The following is a 20,242-nucleotide window of genomic DNA, read 5'->3' as shown; positions in this document are numbered from 1 at the left end:
CCACTTGGGCATGTAACTTTCCAGTTTTATTCAGTAAACCATCTTTATGAGCTACCAGGGGCTTCCCCACACCTTGGTTGTCTTTATTCAGTTGTTTCAGTTATATCTGACTCTTGGTGACCTCATTATGGGATTTTCTTGGCAAAGATACTAGAGTGATTTGCCATTTCCTTCTTCAGCTCATTTTACAGATGAAGAAACTAAGGTAAGCAGGGGTAAGTGAATTGCCCCAAGGTCATATAGCTAGTAAACATCTGAGGCTGGATTTGAATTTAGGAAGATAAATCTTCCTGATTTCAAGCCCAGTGGCTCCTAGTTGCCTCCTCATACTTACCTAACAACTGTTTTCTGGTTGGCCAGATGCCCTGATCTCCACCAATCAGAGAGTCGAGGGGTTGGGGTCAGTGTAGACTGCTACAACTGAGAAGTAGAGAAGAGTTTCTAGTGACTGGGTGGATTGGGGAAAGGGGTAGGGGGTGGATAGCTAAATTCCTAGCTTCTTTAGAAGTCTATCTCAGGGGTCACAACCTGCAGCAGGCCTTTCCTGAGGTGCCCTTGTTTAGCATTCTCAACTTTTTGAAATCATTTTGTATTTATACAAATACCAGTATTGAATAAGACTCTGGAAGTTCCCGTTGTGGAAGGTAATAGTGCCATCAGTTGTTGGCATACACAGTTGCTAGCTGTGAGGCAGAGGTGATATTTCTCACCTCCTTTGCAGGAATGGGTTGGGCCTGCCCTGGTGACAGATTGCTAAAGGCCTGGGGTGGAAATAGATTGAGAAAGGGTTCTTACTGTAAGGTGACTGAATGTTTCCTACTTTGGAGACAGGGACTGGCCCATGTCAGCTGATACTATTCAAATGAGTCATGCTAGGCTAGCTCTGATATTGATCATTCATTGTTGGTTGAATGAAGTTCTCTTATGAGTCTGAGTCTGATATGAAGGCAGCAATCACCACTTGCTCCCTGCAGTGACATAAGCTTAATAAACCTGGGCTCCTTGGCAAGAGGCTCTGACCCAGACCCTAGACACACTGTCTAGGAAAGATAATCCAGAAGATAAAGTAGAGCAAGACTTCTCCCACTAAGACTTCTCCCCCAACCTCTCTCTGCTAAGTAGAGGGGGCCATCTCCAATCATCCTGATCTATATCTTACCACTGGATCCAGATGGTTCCAGAGGAGAGAGTGAGGCTGGTGACTTTGCACAGCCCTGCCTCACTTAAATCCAATTCACTTGCAGGTCATGGCATCATCTTCCCAAAATCATGGTCCTCTTCCAGAACGGACAAAGAACTACTAAGTACTGAAAGTACTGCCTTCTACTGTTGCACAGTTATCTCAAAACAGCAAAATAAACAAAACTGTGATAATAATCGAGATGACAGAGTCAGGGAGGGAGAATTTGTTCCTTCCTCCTCCTCTAGCTAACATAGATGACAGTCATTTAACCGACAAGGTTATTCCACCAGCAATTCCTTTACTAAGTATGAATACTTCTCTCTGAAATTTGCAACTATTCCCAGAGGATTATAAAACCTTGTGTACCCTTTGACCCAGTAATACTACTACTAGATATCCAAAGAGATTTTTTAAAGAGGCAAAAGGATATATATATATATATACACACACAAAAACAAATATTTATAGCAGCTCTTTTTGTGGTGGCAAACAATTGGAAATCGAGATGTCCATCAACTGGGGAATGACTGAACAAGATGTCTATATGATTGTGATGGAGTGCTATTGTCTCTAAGAAATGCCGAGAAGGATGCTTTCAAAAAATCCTATAAAGACTTACATGAACTAAAGCAAAATGAAAAGAGCAGAACCAGAAAAATAGTATACACAAAACCAGCAACATTTTATGATGATCAGCTGTAAATGACTTAGCTCTTCTCAGCAATACAGTGATCCAAGACAATTTCAAAGGATTCATGATGAAAAATGCTATCTACTTCCAGAGAAAGACCTGATTAAGTCTAAATGCAGAGTGCTGCATACTGTATTAGGCTTGCTTTATTTTTCTTGGGATATTTTTTGGTCTGTATTTTCTTTCACAACATAACTAATATGGAAATATATTTTGCATGACTGCCCATGTATAACCTATATCAAATTGCTTGCCTTCTCAATGAGAGGGCAGGGGAGGGAGGGAGAGAATTTGGAACTCAAATAAAAAAAACTAATGTTAGAAATTGTTTTCATATGTAATTAAAAATATTAAATGTTGAACACTGAAAAAGTATGTCTCTCTGACTGAGAAAGTAGCAGTACCATCAGAAGAGTGAGAATTGGTCAGTGCCCTTAAAGGGCTTTAAAGAATTAAGTCTGGACAGTGGAAAAGTATTCACACTTCATACAGTATGCCACTGGGTATTGACATATTGTTCATATGTTAACATCTCATCTGTGGTTATATCCTGTGGCTTCATCAGTTGAGCTGGAGGAGTTGGGGAGACAAATCTCCCTTCCTTTACAATATATTTAGAACTGGACAGAATCTCTGGGGTACTAGATACTAGTTTAGCCCCCTCATTTTACATTTGAGATTGTTGAGGCCCATGGAGGCAATGTGATTTGTCCAAGGTTACACCAGTAGTAAGTGGCAGAACCAAGATTGGAACCCAGATCAGCGGTTCTTGTCCCTGTCACATTCCTGCAATGCCTTCTACTTTCTTTACAACAAGACCAGTCTCCTTCGCTCAGTTCTCTTTTCTATGTATGCACTAGTGATCTACCTACTTCTGGTCATCCTGAAGTGGCTTCATAAAACTACTATCACTTGCTCCCTTTCCCAGGTACTCCTGACGATGATGATGATGAGGAGGAGGAGGAGGAGGAGGAGGAGGAGGAGGAGGAGGAGGAGGAGGAGGAGGATGAAGATGATAAATCTTTAGGGTTTGCAGAGTCTTTTTACAAATGTTTTTTTCACAACAACCCTGGGAGATAGGTGCTATTATCATCCCCAGTTTATAGCTGAAGAAATTGAAGCCGAGATGAAGTGACTTGCCCAGATTCACACAGTAGTGAGGTTGGATTTGACTCCAGGTCCAGTGCCGTATCCACTCTCCCACTTAGATGCCTTTGGTGGTGAGAATGGAAGCCTGTGCATCTCCCTTTTCAACCCCTAAGTTTCCCAGTCTCCTGAAACCCAGATAATAGAAATTGCCACCCTCTTGAGGAGCTCTCATGGAGTTAAGTATCTTTTTACTTTGGGGGTCTAATAAGTACAGCATCACAATGGTGGGTTGTTATGAAAATGAATTCTAGAGATCAGATCTGGAGCCTTTGCTCCAGGGATCACTGCCTGATGCAACACTCTTTCCTGCAACAGACGGAGGAGGCTTGAGGTCCCTCTGCCCCAGGCAGAGCAGCAGAACAGAGAGATAAAAGAACAGGAGTGCTGATGCACAATGAGCATTCTTTCCGCTCCAGCTCACCGTCACTAACAAGTGCCACTGTTAAAGGACTTTTCCTGGGTCACTTGGAATGGGGTGCTCTAAAATGGGCCAGACAATGTAATCGCCTACTTAACCCTCAAGCCTTTCTTCCTCCTTCCCTTCTTCTTTGCCTGTTGCTGTTGTAAAATGTAGCTCAGGAAGCAGATCAGAGATTTTAGATCATTTCTACAGTTTCCTTTGAGTGTGGAGGTGTGGGGCTGGAATGGATCTGTAACTTCACTCAATAAATGCACTGCAGGAAATGAGGAGGAAGGAGGGATAAGGAAGGTGAGTGGGACAAGTTTATTTCCCAGATAATAATAATTTCCTGGATAATAGTAAAATGTTTACTTCCTAGATAATAGTGATAAATAATAATAGATAATCGAGATATACCTACAGAAGTATATTCAGATATACATGTGTATACATATGTATGTGTGAATTTGCTGTTTAGTTATTTAGCTGTGTTTGACTCTTTGTCACTCCATTTGGGGTTTTCTTGGCAAAGATACTGGGATAGTTTGCCATTTCCTTATCCAGCTCATTTTACAGATAAGGAAACTGAGGCAAATAGGGTTAAGTGACTTGTTCAGAGTAACACAGCTAGTAAATATTTGAGTCTGGATTTGAATTCAGGTCTCCCTAACTCCAGACTCAGAGCTCTATCTGCTCAGCCATCTATCTCTCATACATATGCATATGTCTGTATTAAAAGATTTATATTATATTATATATCTATATCAAAAATACACGTGTGTTTAGATATATGCATGTGTATATATGAGTATATGTAAATATATATATATTCCCTATTTTAGTTATTTCCTGGTATCCTCTTTATAGCTTTCTTTGTTTATACTTGTTTGTATGTTGTCTTCCATGTTAGATTTAAATCCCTGGAAGTCAGGGACTGTCTTTTGCTTCTTTTTATATTTTTAGTGCTTAGCACATACATGCATACATACAAACACATATAAAAAGATATATATTTTAATATTCTGTATCTTTTAAGTTTATAAGGCACTTTACAGACTTTTAAACAATTTAAACTTCATGGTAACACTGTGAGAGATATGGTAGGCATTATTTTTCTCATTTTACAGATGAGGAAACTGAGGCACAAAGACCCCAAGTGACTTGCTTATAGTTATATAATGAGCCTCAGAGGTGGGATTTGAACCCAGACCTTCTTGAGTCCAAATCTAGAATGACCGTCCCTGGTCCATGCTGTCTCTGGTGCCAGAAATCTTTGAGTGAGAGCAGTCTCTTCATCTGTATTCTCTCGGATCCAGTGGATGCTGCCACATTCCTTCTCGAATCACATGCTTGCCTCTTTTTTCTATTCATTGTTCATTGTCTCCACCAAGGTCCTAGCTGGACTCGTGCTTCCCTACAAGCTCACAGGAGGACAAGCTAGATGTTGGATCCCTAATGATAAATCTCAAAGGGAAAGAGAGGCGACAGTCAGACTCGGATCCCAGACTGCGATCCTAGACATGCCTGCCTCTGCAGCATGGAAGTGTAGGGCCAGGGAAGATTTGGAAGGTCAAAAGTAGGCCAGGGAAGAAAGTCTTGAATTTATGCATGGTTTGGTTTGGTTGTCTGGGGCTTATCCCTAGCCCTAGGAGCAACGATCCCACTTTTCTCTTTACCCCTTACATTTTCCTCTGGGCAACACTTCTCATACATGACCCTTTCTCTTTGTTCATACCATAGCTACTCCACTTCAGGCCCTTATATTGACAAGCCCTGATGATTTCACATATTTCTCCTATATGTCCCCTTCTTTCTTCTGATGCTGTCAGCATTCTAGTACAGACCCACATCACCTCACTCCTGAACCATTCCAGTAGCCTGCTAGTAGATCTGCCTGCCTTGTCTGTCCCCACTCCAATCCATCCTCCATTCAGCCACCGAAAATGATTTTCCTCCCTACTCAATAAACTCCAATAGCTCTCTATTGCCTCCAGGATCAAACACCAGAAGTTCTGTTTGGCATCAACGCCCTAATCCCCTCCTAGATATCTAGTCTTTTTAAGCCTTATTCCCAAAATACATCCTCTTAGATCCAGTGACACTGGCCTCCTGGCTGTTCCATACCCCATCTCTTGGCTCCAGACATTCTCTCTGGCCTTCCCCAGGCCTGGAATATTCTCCCTGTGTTCTAACTGCTGACCTCCCTGGCTTCCTTTAAGTCTCAACTAAATTCCCACCTTCTCCAGGAAACCCTCCTGAAACACCTTTAATCCCACTGCTTTTCCTTTCCAATTATTTTCTTTTATCCTATATATAGCTTGCTTTGTGTATTAATATTTTGCATGTTGTCTCCCCCATCAGACTATAAGCTTCTTGAGGTCAGGGACTATCTTTTGCCTCTATATCTCAAGTGCTTAGCACATAGTAGGCACTTAATAAATTTTTATTGAATTGAATTGAGATCATTAGCTCTTACCAGATTATTACAGTAGCCTCATAATTGCATCCTCATATCTAGTCTTTCTTCTCTCTACACACTGATCCTCCTATACCACAGGTCTGACTATGTTACTCTCCTGCTCAAAAAGCTTTAGTAGCTCCCTGTTGCTTCTGGGTTAAAACACGAACTCCTTTTTTCAACATTTAAAGCCCTTCATAGTTTATCTTCAACCTGTCTTTCCTGTTTCTTATTATTCTATCTCATACACTCTGTATTCTGGCTAAACTGGCCCACTTACGATTCTCCGTACATGAAGTTCTGTCTTCCATCTCCAAGCTTTTCTACAAACTGTTCCTCCTATCTGGAATGGTCTTTCTCTCCTCCTATTCACCTCTTACAATTCCTAATTTCCTACAAAGTTCAGCTAAAATGCCACCTTGTACTATAGGCCTTTCCTCATTTTCCCCATTCTGAGGTCCCTTCCCTGTCCCATAAATGGTGTGGGCTCTGTTTTGTATATATCTTATATTTATTTGTCCACATCCAGTAGAACATAAATCCCTTAAAGATAGAGGGCTCTCCCATGTTCATCTTTGCATATCCAGTGTCAAACACAATGTCTGGCACATAGTAGGTGCTCTATAATTGCTTCTGGAATCATGTTGGCTTAAACAGTCCTAAGAAGTGGGCACCATTTGTCTTCTCTGCCCAGCCTTCTTGGTCTTCTATTTTGCTTTGCTCAGTAATAGGTACTCAATGCCCTGATGATTCCAACTCTCCCTACTGACCTCGTAAAAAACCTACTTATAGGAAGGAATGCAGAACTCATTTGTTCTAAAGAGTAAGTGACTGATAAAAATTATCTTATCCTGACCCAAGGGCACTGTTTGAATTTAAACCTGGCTTTACACCAAAAGAATGACTTTCTTTGTGGAATATTGGTCATTAGGGAGCTCTATTTTGTGTCAGTGGGCCTTTGTAAAAGGCCAGAAATCGTACTGTCTATGATTTTAAACTGTTAGATACAGTCTCTTGAGCCCAGCAATGGTTATGTGTTTTAACAAATGAAAGATATCTACAATAACTTTGCACCTTTATCTGAACTCTCTTACAGCAGTTGTAATAGCAGTCAGCCTTTTACACTTGTAAACGCTTTTAATTTTGTGCATAGAAAATCACAGAATCTTAATGGATTAACTCAGATGAAGCAAATCTTGGCAGCAAGTTAGCTACCTAATGGGTTTCCATTTTCCAGTTACATCATGCTTTAACTCACTAAAAATGCATAAATGTTAATGAGCTTAATGATGAACTTTCAGCACTGTGGCAGAATGATGTTTTTGGTTAGATCAAGCCTCCTCTTCATTTTATAGCCTGTAGCCTGCTCCCCTTATAGTTGAAGTGGTGCTTAGGCAGGGGTATACTGGTAAATGTTTAACAACTGTCTCTCCAGAGGGGAATAAATACGTGCAAGAGACACTTTTGAATTTAATCTGCATTATTAATACATTCTTAAATCTAGACAGGAGGTAACTAGATCACGTAGTGGATAGGGCATCAGTCCTGCAATCAGGAGGACCTGAGTTCAAGTCTTGCTCCCAGCATTTACTAACTGTGAAGTCTTCGTGACTCCAGGTCCAGCACTCTATCCACTGAGCCACCTCGAAGCCTCAGTAAATGTCTAATAAATACTTTTTTATTTGTTCATTCCATAACACTGCACTATCCGAGTTCTTCTTTGAACTTTCTGACCTCCCCTTTCTTATTGGTAAGCTTGATTTTGATTATCTCCTATACTGGTTCTTCCTTCCCCAATATAACTATTCCCTCAAATTCTTTCCTCAGTCCTCCTCCATTCTTTCCTTTTTTTTCCCCCATGACATTATTATTTATTTTTGACCTACAGGATTTTCTGATCTTGTTATTTTCTCCAAAGTTTCCACTCTGATTCCAATTCCTTTAGGAGAATCAGATGCTATTGAGGATCCAACTCTATACGTGTAAATAAGTAACAACACTTGACAGGTAGAAGCTTTCTACCCTTGAACTTCCATCCTTTCTTTATATCATCTCTTCTGGTCCTCTTTTTTGAAGGAGGACTCTGTAGTCACAGACCTGAGTTCATATACCTGCTCTTCCACTAACTAACTTAGTTAGTTTGGGCAAGTCTTGGAGTTTCATCTATAAAATAAGGGACTGGAACCAGTCAGTCCACAGCCATGTCTAGGATCGAATGAACTTGCATAGCTCGAGTATCATTTCTCTAGAGATACTCTTCAAGTCGTTACCTCTAGCCCTGACCATTCTCCTAAATTCCAGACCGCACTCCTATCTGCTGCTGCAATTCTTTACCCTACCAGCACCTCCAACATCGATCCAAGTAGAGTTGATCATCTTCCACTCTCAGCCTAGTCCTCCTCCCAACTTCTGTTTCTCTTAACAACACTAAGATGCAGAGGTTCAAAACCATGTTAGTATAATTGATATCATATGGCTTATCTTCTTAAAAGTTGGGAAGGGGCAGAAGGGAAGGAGAGAAATTGGAACTCTAAAATTTTTTAAAGCTACAGTTATCCCTTCCACATCACGGGGGTTAGGGGCATACACCCCTAAGATATAGAAAATCCATGTAAAGTGTTGGCCTTCCTTTTGTACCAGAGAAGTCTGATTTTTTCTTTTTCTTTTGTGGGATGTTTGCAGTGCCTTATTGTAAAATCTGGGTTAAGTATTTGGTCATAAGCTTTGTGTCATCTGCTGGCTTTTGGGTGTTGCTTCTGCAAAACTCCCCCAATATTCCCATTTAATTTCATATGCAACCATGATATATCGAAACCTACAATGGGGAAAGTTATGATGTGGAAGGGATAACTGTACTCTTAAAAATAAATAAATAAATAAAATAGGGGGAAAAGTTAGTCTTTGGCATCTCCCTCTCCCTTCTCCCCTGCCCCACAGCTAGTCAATTGCTACATTTGGTAGACCTGATTCCCATCATCCTTCTCTGGATAGCCTCCTCTTTTCCATTCTCATTGTCATTGCCCTAGCTCACACTTTCATCCGCTCTTGACTTTATGTTGTTAGTAGTCTCCTACTGTAGCTTTCTGCCTCCAGTCTCTCTCCCTTTTCACCTATCCTTTACGCCACCTTACTTCCTCCGATCATACCATTCCTCTATACACAAAAAGCTAATTATGCACTGAATATTAAGTGGAGTTCAAACCCCTTTACTTGCTTTTCAGGTCTCCAAGATCTGGCCCTACCCTACCTTCCTAGTCTTCTTTCTTTCATTAGTACCTTACAGAAGTCTAGGTGGTGCAGTAGAGTGATAGGTCTGGAGGCAGAGGAAGACCTGAGTTCAATTCCAGTCTCAGACACTTACTAGTTGTGTGACCCTGGGCAAGTCACTTAACCCTGTTTGCCTCAGTTTCTTCATCTGTAAAATGAGCTGGAGAAGGAAATGGCAAACCACTCCAGTATCTTTGCCAAGAAAACCCCAAATGGGTCACAAAGAATCAAACCTGACTAAATAGCAACAACAAGCTTCAACCAAACAGGCCACGCCCCAATTATGCCAGCTATGGGACCTTGGGCTTTATCTTATTGGCAATGGAGAACCATTGAAGATTATTGAGGAGGAATATAGCATAATGAGTCTAAAAGTGTGGGAAGGTGAGCTTAGTCAAGCCCCACTCCTCTTCCAAAGTCACTTGATTTTAATAACTGTGCAGCGGTGTCCTCTTTGGGTGCAAAATATAACTCAGTCGGGTTGAGGAGCAATTTTTCCTTTTGAATCTTGGCAGCATTTACCAATATCGTGGACTGAGAGTATTGACTTGGTATGGTCCAAAACAGAACCTTCTGCCAGTGTGAGATGAAAAGAATCTCTTCCAAAGACTGCTCATTTGAGCAATGGGGTGGACAGATGGCAACAGCAGGACTGATGGAGCTGTATTGGCAGCCAAACATGCACAGTGCAAAATGAGCAAGTTGGCAATTGATGAAGCCCTCAGCAATGTTTAGTCACAGGCATGATTACCGTGCCCAGGTATCTTTCCTCTTGCAGAGGTGTTCTATTGTGTTATATTATACAGTTTGACTGAATGCTCCCTAGCCCATAAGGTATATGGCAAAGAGCTCTGGATTTGAAGTAGGATAGCCTCAGTTACCTTATATAAGTCACTTCCTTTCTCTGGGCCTCAGTTTCCTCATTTGTAAAATGAGGGAGTTAGATTAGATAGTTTCTAAGGTCCCTTCTATCTCTAAATCCTCTCATCTGAATTGATAAACAAAACCATTTTTTTTTCTGTAACATCTTTTCATACAATTGCCAGAACCCAGGTTGTGGTAATCCTCTTCACCAAAGTTCCCTCCTAGAATCACAGATGTAGGGTCTGGGAGAGACCTCAGAGGTCATCTGAGCCAATCTCTTTATTTTTCAGGTAAGGAAACTGAATCTCAGCAAGTCACTGAGCAGTTAGAACCCTGCTGGGTCTCCTCTTTATGGCTGATCTGTCGCGTTCCTCGTTTTCTCTCTCAGCATTGTGAACATTTGTGCTTGAGGATATTTGGAAAACACACACACACACATACCTCCTTTTTCACAATGACTGAGGTTTTCAGACCTAGTTCTAATCATTCACGATTCAGGATAGCTGCTAATGGCTAGGTAAGATACAGATGGAGTCAAGTATTGGGCAGGGAAAAAGCAGGGATCAACTGTAAATGCTCTAAAACAAGGATTTCTTAACCTAGGGTCCAATATTTATATAGAACGCAGAATGCCTGTGAACTTGATGGGGGAAAGTTGCATCTTTCAGTTCAGCAACCTTTATTTTTCTTTGTAATACTATGTTTTAATATTAGTATATTTTAACACTGTATATTAATACTGCATAATTATACATATATGTATGTATATGTACACATATATGTATAATATATGTGTGTATATGTATGTGAAAACAATATTCTGAGAAGTTCATAGGCTTCACCACACTGCCCAAAGAACCCATGATACACAAAAGGTCGAGAATCCTTGCATTGAATCAAGCATTTATTAAAGTATATCCCCAGTAATTTCTTGAAAATTGCACGTTTGATGCACCAGAGAAATAGAAAATATAGTGGGATGGAGAGAATAGGAATAAATATTCATATAGTGCCTACTATGTATCATACAGTTTTTTGTTTTTTACAATATCTCATTTAAATACACATATATGTGTATATGCAAAGATCCATATACCATAGATCTTCCTCTATACATATATATGTGTGTGTTTCCATATATATGTCTATGTATCTATCTATATGGAGAGAGAGTAAAAGTGAAAAGGGGGAGGGAGACAGAGAAAGAGAGACAGAGAGAGGAGGAAGGAAACAGAGAGGGGGGAGGGAGACAGAGAGAATGGGGGAGGGGAGAAAAAAGAGAGAGAAAGAGAGAGAGATAGACAGAGAGAGACAGAGACAGGGAGACAGAGAGAGAATCAATGCTTTTAAGAGTACTGCAACCTAGGTTGGCAGAGATAAGATACAAGATGTACCAAGAATGTGGCACCAACTTGCTGATGTGGTGTGGCTGAGTATTAAACAGAGAGCTGGGAGAGTGGGTCCCTAGCTAGGACTCTGCCACTAACAATCCTGCGCAAATCACATTATCTCCCAGAGCTTCTGTTTTTTAATCTATAAAATGAGAGCACTGGACTAACTCGGAACTCTAATAGGACTCTTTTGACCTCTAAAATCTGTGAGTCTAGTACACATTATACAGAAGTGCTGAGGAATTCAAAACAAGGGAGGACTGAGTCCGGGCTGCAGAAGGGAAGGCTGTTAAGAAAAGCACCCGGATGTTAGATGACTGACTGATAAACTTAACCCTTCTCAACAATGCAAGGACCTAAAACTATTCCAAAGGACTCATGATGGAAAATGCCATCCACATCCAGAGAAAGAACTATGGAGTTGGAATGCAGAGCGAAGCAGACTATTTGATCTTTTTTTGTTTAGTTTAGTTTTTTCTTTCCTATGATTCCTCCCATTCATTTTAATTCTTCTATACAACATGACTAATGTGAAAATATGTTTAATAGGAATGTATATGTAGAGCCTATATGACTGTATGCCATCTTGGGGGAAGGGGAAGGGAGAAGAGGATGGGGGAGAAATTTTAAAACTTATGGAAGTGAGTGCTGAAAACTAAAAATGAATAATATTGTATATAAATGTAAACATTATATATATATAAATAATATATTTATTAAAAATAAATTAACATTTAAAAAAAAGAAAAGCACCTGGATGCTGAGTATGGTGATGTCCACCTCTAATCCCTGCTGCTGTTGGGGAGACTGAGGCTGGTGGATTGCTTGAGGTCTGAGGTACAGTAGGGTTAAAGATGATTGGGCTCCAAACTAAGTCTGGCACCAATCTGGCAAGCACTGGGAGTAGGGAGTCACCAGGATGCCTAAGGAAGGGTGAGCCAGTCCAGGTAGAGAAAAGGGATCAGTTCAAAAATTCCCCACTTGGATCAGTAATGGGAAAGAGGAGAGGGGAGGGGAGGGGATCAAAACATAGAGGAGGGGAGAAGACAGGCAAGGACACTGTTGGGATTGATAGTATCCCATTTCCCTCTTCCTTTAATTAATGGCCATAATCTTATCCGGGTTAAAATAGGTAGATTATCAAGCTCATCTTCGCAAGTATTTTGAAGTTAGATTTTTATTGACGTCATTTGCTTCTATACTACCTACATTTTACCACACACACCCCCAGAACACCATTCTACAATAAAGAATTTATGGGAGATTTTTTAAGAGGAAAAAAATTAGCAGACCCAAGTAAAAAGATCTGTTGTGTGCAACATCCTACACTTGTGTGTCTCCACCTCAGCAAAGGAGGGACAGAACAAGAGGTGTCTTCTCATTTGCAAACTGTAAAGTGCCCAGTTTGTTGTTATAAATATGGATACTAGCTATTTGTTATTGTTGTCATTATACTTTGTAAGACAGAGCCCGAAATGCTAGCTACTATTATCATTTTTTAACATTCAGATTTTTTTGTGGTTCTTTCTGTTTACATCAGCAAATATTTAATAATAATAGCTAGCATTTATATAGCATTTTAAAGTTTACAAAGCACTTTAATCTCATCTATATTTGATCTTCACAGTATAGCTCTGTACGGTATGTATTATAATTATCTCCATTTTAAGATGAGGAAACTGAGCCTAAGAGGTTAAGTGACTTGTTGGAGATCTCGGAGCTATAGTAGATACTGGGGGCCAGATTTGAACTCAAGTCTTGCTGACTGTAGGTCAACTCTCTGTCAACTATGCCTCCAGACTGCCTGTTTAATCCAAATATTCATTAAACACACGTAGGAAATACAAGGAGAAGAATAAAAAGTCATCCCTGATGTATAGGCACCTAAAATCTTGACAGAGAAATGAGGTCTTCATACACAGTGGAGAGACCTGCCATGAGTGTGATCAGGTCAGAGTGGATATTTCAGACTGACTGGTGCCAAACCCGTTCAGGCAAGGACAAGCGAGATTCCCCAGTGGGGGTAATTCTTTGTCAGCCCCTAATTTTCAGGTTTGGAGAGATTATAACCGTCACTGTTCTTTAAGCTTAGTTGTCTTGGGTTGAGTCCAAGCACAGACTTGCCTCTACCTTCCTGCCAGGTCAAGCTCCTGACTCAGAAATGTTTCAGTCAGCCAAGGACTTTAATGAAGCAGTGTTTGGTCTCTGTGGTCTATGAAGAAGGGTAACATTGGCCCAGAGGAAATGGTAGTAAGCCCAAGAGAGTCACACCCACGTCACTAAGGCCTGGGAGCTACCAGATGAAGCAACCCTGGAGTGTTCTCCTCCTCTGTGACCCATAGTACTTCTGTGCAGTGTTTCGATCACACAGTATGCTCCTTAATTACAGCTTGTATCTCAGTCTTACTTTACCGACTTTATTGTAAGTTATTTAGGAGTTGGGCACATGCCTTCTCTGGGATCCCCCATGCACCTAGCACAGTGCTAAATGAATACATGGTGAGCTGTCAGTAGGTGTCCTTTGAATGGATGAATGGGTCATTAAATGAATGAATGAGTGAATAAATAAATGAATGCTGCTCCGCTCTTCTACCACTCTCTCAAGACATTCAATTTCACAAACGCTAAGCTTTACAAAAATTTTTCCAGAGAGGAAATGGTATAGGCCCCTTAGGAATTTTTGAATTCAAAGAAATGTTTCACTGGAATATAGAACTAGACAGTGCCTCGATATATTTGTTTTCTATTGAAGTGGCATGACCTGTATGGCAGACTTAAGTTCTACGATTTAATTTTTTAAAAGAATATTATTGAAATGCAGTGAGTGAGTCAGAGGGTCCTAAATATAGTATTAGAAGGGACCTTAGAGACCATTTAGTTCAGCCTTCATATTTTTACAGATGGGGATACTGAAGACCAGAGCAATTAAATGATGAAATGATTTGTCCAAGGTCATATGGTGACAGCTAGGCGGTGTAGTGGAATCAGGAAGACTTATCTTTCTGAGTTCAGATCTGGCCTCAGACACTGTGTGACCCTGGATAAGTCACTTAACTCTGTTTACCTCAGTTTCCTGTCCTGTGAAATGAGCTGGAGAAGGAAATGCAAATCATTCCAGTATCTTTACCAAGAAAACCCCAAAAGGGATCATGGAGAGTCAATGAGGACTGTAACAGCAACAGCAACAACCAAGGTAATACTTTCCAAATCCATGTTCTCAATGGTGTTCTCTTTCATCCTTCTCTGATATGAGGAAGCATACCTGCTGTTTGACTGGGTGTAGAATCAGAATGCTCAAGTTCAAATCCTGCTTCTGGCCTTTATTCTCTGTGTGTCTGTAGGGAAATTCACAGTATTAAAAGGGCTGCAGCTTCCTCATCTTTCAAATGAGAACAATAACTCTTTTGTTATCTACCTCACAATGATGCTGTGAGGAAATGATTTTGCAAATGGTAAAGCATGATAAATGTGAGCTATTATGAAGTAGCTAAGTGGTATGGTAGATAGAGCGCTAGGCTTCGAGTCAGGAAGCCCCAAATTCAAATTCAGCCTCAGAATATGTATTAGCTGTGTGACTCTGAGTAAGTCACTTAACCTTTCTCTACCTCAGTTTCTTTAACTTCGCAATTGGGGCAACAAGATTGTTGAGAGCATCAAATGAGGTAATATTGGTAAAAATGCTGAGCAAAGTGCCAGGTGCATAGTAGGCACTTAACATATTCTTATCTCTTTCCTTTATCATTATCATTATTAATAGGTATCAAAAAATCTTTTTCTTTGGGGCTTCTGGAGTAGAGAAATGCTTAGCTGTCATCCCCGTTTCAGCTGTTTTATTCAGTTCAATTCAATGAGCATTTATGGAGTATATACTATATACCAGTCACTGTTGGGTTTAAGGTTTATCTAAACGAAAAAGCAAACAGCTCAAGCCCCCAAAGAGCTGGAATTCCCACACATTTCTGCATTTTAATGGTTTGCAAAAGAGGATAGAAGCAAGTACTTACATAGTTCTTTTCTGTTGATTTTTTTGATTACCACCACATTAGAGATAACCTAGGTTCGTGGAGGTAGATACAGATATAAGGACTCATATTTTTATACTGCACCTTCAGATTTACAAAGTACTTTTCTCTCAGCTATGATAAGTGGGTAGTGCAGGCAGATAAGGTTGCTTCCGTTTCTCAGGGAAGGGCTCTCCCTTAAGGTCACCTTGCTAGAGAGTTTGAGATGGGATTCTAACCCAGCCCAGGGTCCTAGATCATGCTTCTTCTCTGGGCTGTCACAGCTAACTCCTGTGACCCACATCCCCATGCCCCCACCTTCCTTTCCAGCACCATACTCAACTGGATACTTCTATCTGCTGGTCAAGAAGCTTTAAGAAATGACTGAATTCTTTTGTTTTGGGCCATTTCGCTCTCACTTGGCTATGGAATCTATCATCTTAAGGAAAGAGACAGGCCTGCCATTCTCTTGTTGATTCAAAGGTGAGAGAGTTTAGACTGAAAATATGAAGATTGTCCATTATCTGGGTCTTGCTCCCTGTACCCAGTAGGTGGGTGGATATAAAAAGCACCTCAAAAAGTAAAAAATGCTATAGAAATGTAAGGAGGCATGATGATTTTGGGAAAGTATGGCAATTGGATTTTAGTAAGTCGAATCATATATTTTAAAGGATTTAAGGGAACTATTTGATAAAACCTGTAGTGAATTCTATTTTTAAAGACTCAGAATCCTCCTGGAAAGTGAATAAGTATCATCTGCTTTGCTTGTTTGGCCAATTTGGATTTTTCCACGTCAGTTTCTTTAATGGAGACACCTGAGCAATAAAGCGCATCCCAGCAAGATTATCTTGACTTAAGGAGGGAGGTGAGGCAGCATGATGTAACAGAAAGGTTGATTTGGAGCCAGGGCACCTGGGTTCACATTTTGGCTCTGAGGCACGCTATGTGTGTAAATGTTGGTGAATTACTTAAGTCCCCCGAGCCTTGGTTTCCTCATCTGCACAATGGAAACACTGCTATCCCTATACACTGCACAGGGTTGTAGTGAGAAACATTCTTTGTAAATCTTATAGGGCTATATATACAAATGTGAGATACAATGATTCTACCAGTATTGTTGTAAAATTTATTTTTACTCTTTTAATCAAGGAGAAAGTGATTCTGTTCACCGAATGCTATGAAAATAGTCGCTCAAAGCAGTTACAAAGGGATAGTGATAGTAATTAAACTTTCTACAAGCCCCTTTCAGTTCATGAAGTGCTTTTCTCACAGACAGTCTGTGAAGCAGGTAGCAGATCATTCCCCCCACTTAACAGATGAGAAAATTTATTAAGCACCTACTCTGTGCAAGACACTGTTCTAAACGCTGAGGATACAATGAAAGGCAAAGACAGTCCTTACCCTCAAGGAGCTCACAATCTAATGGGGGGATAATAAGTAAACTATGTACATGCAAGCTATGGAGATATTATTATTGTTATCGGAGACAATTGAAAGAGTGAAGGCTCTGGAACTAAACGACATTGTGAAAGGCATCCTGTAAAAAGTGAGATTTTAGCTGGGACTTGAGGAGAGCTGGGAAAGCCAGGAGAAGGAGATTCTAACACTCTTGGGCCATGGTAGTCAGGTGGTGCAGTGGATGAAATCTCAGGAATGCCTGAGATCAAATCCTTCTTCACACGTGAACTAGCTGGGCTGCTCTAGGAAAGTCACTTAACCTTCTCAGTCTCAGTTTCCTTATCTGTAAAATGAACTCAGTGGCTTTTAAGTTTTCCTTCCAGGTTTTAATCTATGATTGTACAATCTTATAAAAGTCCCCTCTCAAGTGCCTTACCTTTACCTCTGTCAAGAAAATCAAAAGAGAAAGGCATCTACGAACTTGGTGTCCAAGAGCTCTCTTCTGGGTTCATGCAGCTGAGCACATATCTACTCCCATCATGGACTTCTGACATCAGGGAACCATTTATAGGTTCTCTGCCACCATTACTACCTCCTGTGTATGCTCTGAGGATGCCTCTGGACAAAAGATAGGCAAGGGAAAAGGGGGAAAAGGTTGAGTATAATGAAAACTTGTTTTTTACAGGCCTGTATAAGGAGTGGCTCTTCCTAATTATCTGAACTAAGTCTGAGCCAGCCAATTCATCTTGGACACAGCCCCCATTATTGAAATTCATCAGTTGGGAAGCACTAAGGAATACATCCATACCATCTCCAGTGGAAGATAAAGTCAAAATCCCAAACAGAGGCTTTCTATCCTGCAGGCTCATTAAGGTAGCCATTAACTTGACAAACAAGTAATTAAATACATGTTTAACCTGAAAGAAAGAATTTAAAAGCATGTACTTTAATAACTCAGTCAGTGGCTTTGTGAACCCATCAATGGGGGTATGTCCTTCATTGATGTAGATCAGAATTCCTCCACACCTTCTCATCTTCTGTGATTATTGTCTCTATTCTTCTATAGGTTCTTTGTATGGAATCTACCCAAGGGTGGATCTTTTTTTATTCTCTCAGTTTCAGTATAGTGTTAGGGCCATCCATCTCATCCTCATTTTTGCTACTTAACTAGCCAAACCCCTATTCTAATTATATATTTCATGAATAAATCCCTTGTGTCATTTCTTACATGTAAGTCTTTGCTGAAAATAGACTGTAACACTACAAAGAATCTTTCCATATACTTTTGGATCTCCCACACATTTGATTCCTTAGAGATATTTCAAGAATTCAAACCATTCGACATAACCAAGAGAAAATTTGTGTTAAAAAAGATAGATTTGAGGGAGAATAATGATTTCATATTGTTGTAAAGGAAGGAAGGAAGGAAGCACTTTGTAAAGCTTAAAGTGCTTTATGTAAATGTGAGCATGGAATTGTTAAAAAGCAGTGCTCCGTCTCTTAAAGATATTATCTTCTCTCTTTGTTCTGATTCGGTTCTGGGCCCAGTTCACTGTCCATTCATAGGACCTGTCCCAGAAATTTGCACTGATGTACTCTATGAGGGAACTGATCATTAACTGCATTTATAGTCGGGACAGTAGGTGGTTTTTGTCCATTTAGTTTTTCCTATGAACATCGTTGCCCTAATCTCTATTAATGGTCGTGAATTTTCATTTAATGTTCTGAGACTTTAGGTAGTAACCACAACATCATCTGCCATCTGGTCCATCTGGAAAATCTTACCATTAATGAGAAATTCCTCTTGCATTTGCATTCTGTGTTAGATCTCTTCTGTGGCCGTGGCAGATATCTTTAGTGAATATACATCTCCATATTTTATCCCTATTCATAATAATATGATGTTCATTAAAAGTTATCTCCATTAATGCCTTTAAAGTGATCGTGTGTAATTTTATTGTATGCATTGGATTTAGCTTGTTGGAAGAGACCCTTTCAGGGAGTATTTTGCTCTTTCACGTGTATTGTTCAGGACTTTCTCCTTTTCATCACCATCCCCTAGCATAATATACGAAATAAATATTTGGTGAATCATAGAGGTGTAGTGAGAAAAGCCCAGTGGTGTCTTATATTCTCCCCACATTTCAGTGGATTGTGTAATTGTAAAGATGTGGTCTGCTGTAGAAAGCCATTTGTCAAAGAATGACAGATAACAGAAGATAAATGCAGTGAGTAGCTTGGCCTTGGAAAGTAGTGTCAAGGGTGCTAAAGCTCAGAATGAGTAGAGGTTGGCAATAAATGCTAAAGACAATGAAAGAGGCCGTAACATGATAGTGGGGAAAGAAGAAAGATCCAAGAAGGGACAAGACCAATATTAAGTGTGGATGGGGTGATGGCCAAGAGTGAGAAGGCTGAACTACTCCACTCTTCTGTTCTTTGCCAAGTTGAGTGTTATCTTTGACCTGGAAAGGAGAAAACAAATATAACTGACAAGAACTTGAATCCCCCTGAAAGGAAAATGATGATGCTAGAGCTCCTGCCTGCCTTCGTTGAGTACAGATCACTAGATTCAGATTTTGTGTGTGTCTGTGTAAGTGTGTGTGTGTGTATGTGTGTGTAGGATATTCAGATGATATAGCATATATATATACATATATATGATATCATTCAGAATTGAAAGATGTAAAAAAAAAATATCAGTGAGGTAGCCTAGTGGAAAGAGCAGAGGACTTGAAGCCAGAAAGACCTGGGTTTGAATCCTAAGTCAGAGACTTAGCTGTATCATCTTCAGTTTCTTTAACTGTAAAAATAGAATAATACCAGCACCGACCTGATAGTATTGTTGTAAGGATCAGTGATGTGTTTTGCAAATCTTAAGGCACAATATCAATATTATCTATTATTACAATTGTTGTTACTATGATGAGAATGATGTTATTGTTGAACCACTGTCAGTGATCTTTGAAATATTATGGAGAATAGTATATGTATCAGGGGACTGAAGAAGGACAGATGTTGTCACAGTGTTCAGAAAAGACCAGACAGTGAGCAGTCAGAAAGCATTTATTAAACACTTACTATGAGCCAAGGGAGTCAACATGCAAATAACTATGTACATACGTATACAGTGCAAAAGGAAGACAGACTCTGAGGAGGTAGAATTTGAGCAGAGTAGTGAGGCTGATCAGGGAAACTTTCTTCTGTGGTGGAGGTGAGAAGGAACAGTATTATAGGCAGTGGGAACAGTCAGTGAAATGATATGGAGTTGGGAAATGGAGTGGCATGTCTGAGTAACATCAAAAAAGCTAATGTCACTATAGTACATGGAGGAGAAGAGCATGTAAAGAAAGAGACAGGAAAGGTATTAAGAAACCATGCTGTGAAGGACTGTACGTGCCAAATATATATAACATTTTGTATTTGACTTTGGAGATAATAGG

At 40.1% G+C, this 20,242-nt stretch overlaps 1 protein-coding gene across 14 annotated transcripts in view; it reads left to right on the top strand.

The window, feature by feature from the left end:
• MAPK4 (mitogen-activated protein kinase 4) overlaps positions 1-20,242 on the top strand; it is a 222,044-nt gene that overhangs the window by 58,988 nt on the left and 142,814 nt on the right. For 4 of the 14 annotated variants that reach the window (XM_072606038.1, XM_072606036.1, XM_072606037.1 and 1 more), the window contains exon 2: positions 14,473-14,596. The exons of 8 other annotated variants lie outside the window; for them this stretch is intronic. The gene's annotated coding sequence lies outside the window, so the exon portion shown is untranslated. Of the gene's footprint in view, positions 1-14,472; positions 14,597-14,620; positions 17,676-20,242 lie in introns of those variants that run through there. 2 more of the 14 variants (XM_072606044.1, XM_072606042.1) reach the window with 1 other exon arrangement.

The sequence above is a fragment of the Notamacropus eugenii genome, chromosome 4 (genome assembly GCF_028372415.1).
Source record: "Notamacropus eugenii isolate mMacEug1 chromosome 4, mMacEug1.pri_v2, whole genome shotgun sequence".
NCBI lineage: Eukaryota > Metazoa > Chordata > Mammalia > Diprotodontia > Macropodidae > Notamacropus > Notamacropus eugenii.
Note: the sequence above shows the minus strand (reverse complement) of the source record. Positions and strands in the feature narration are given on the sequence as shown.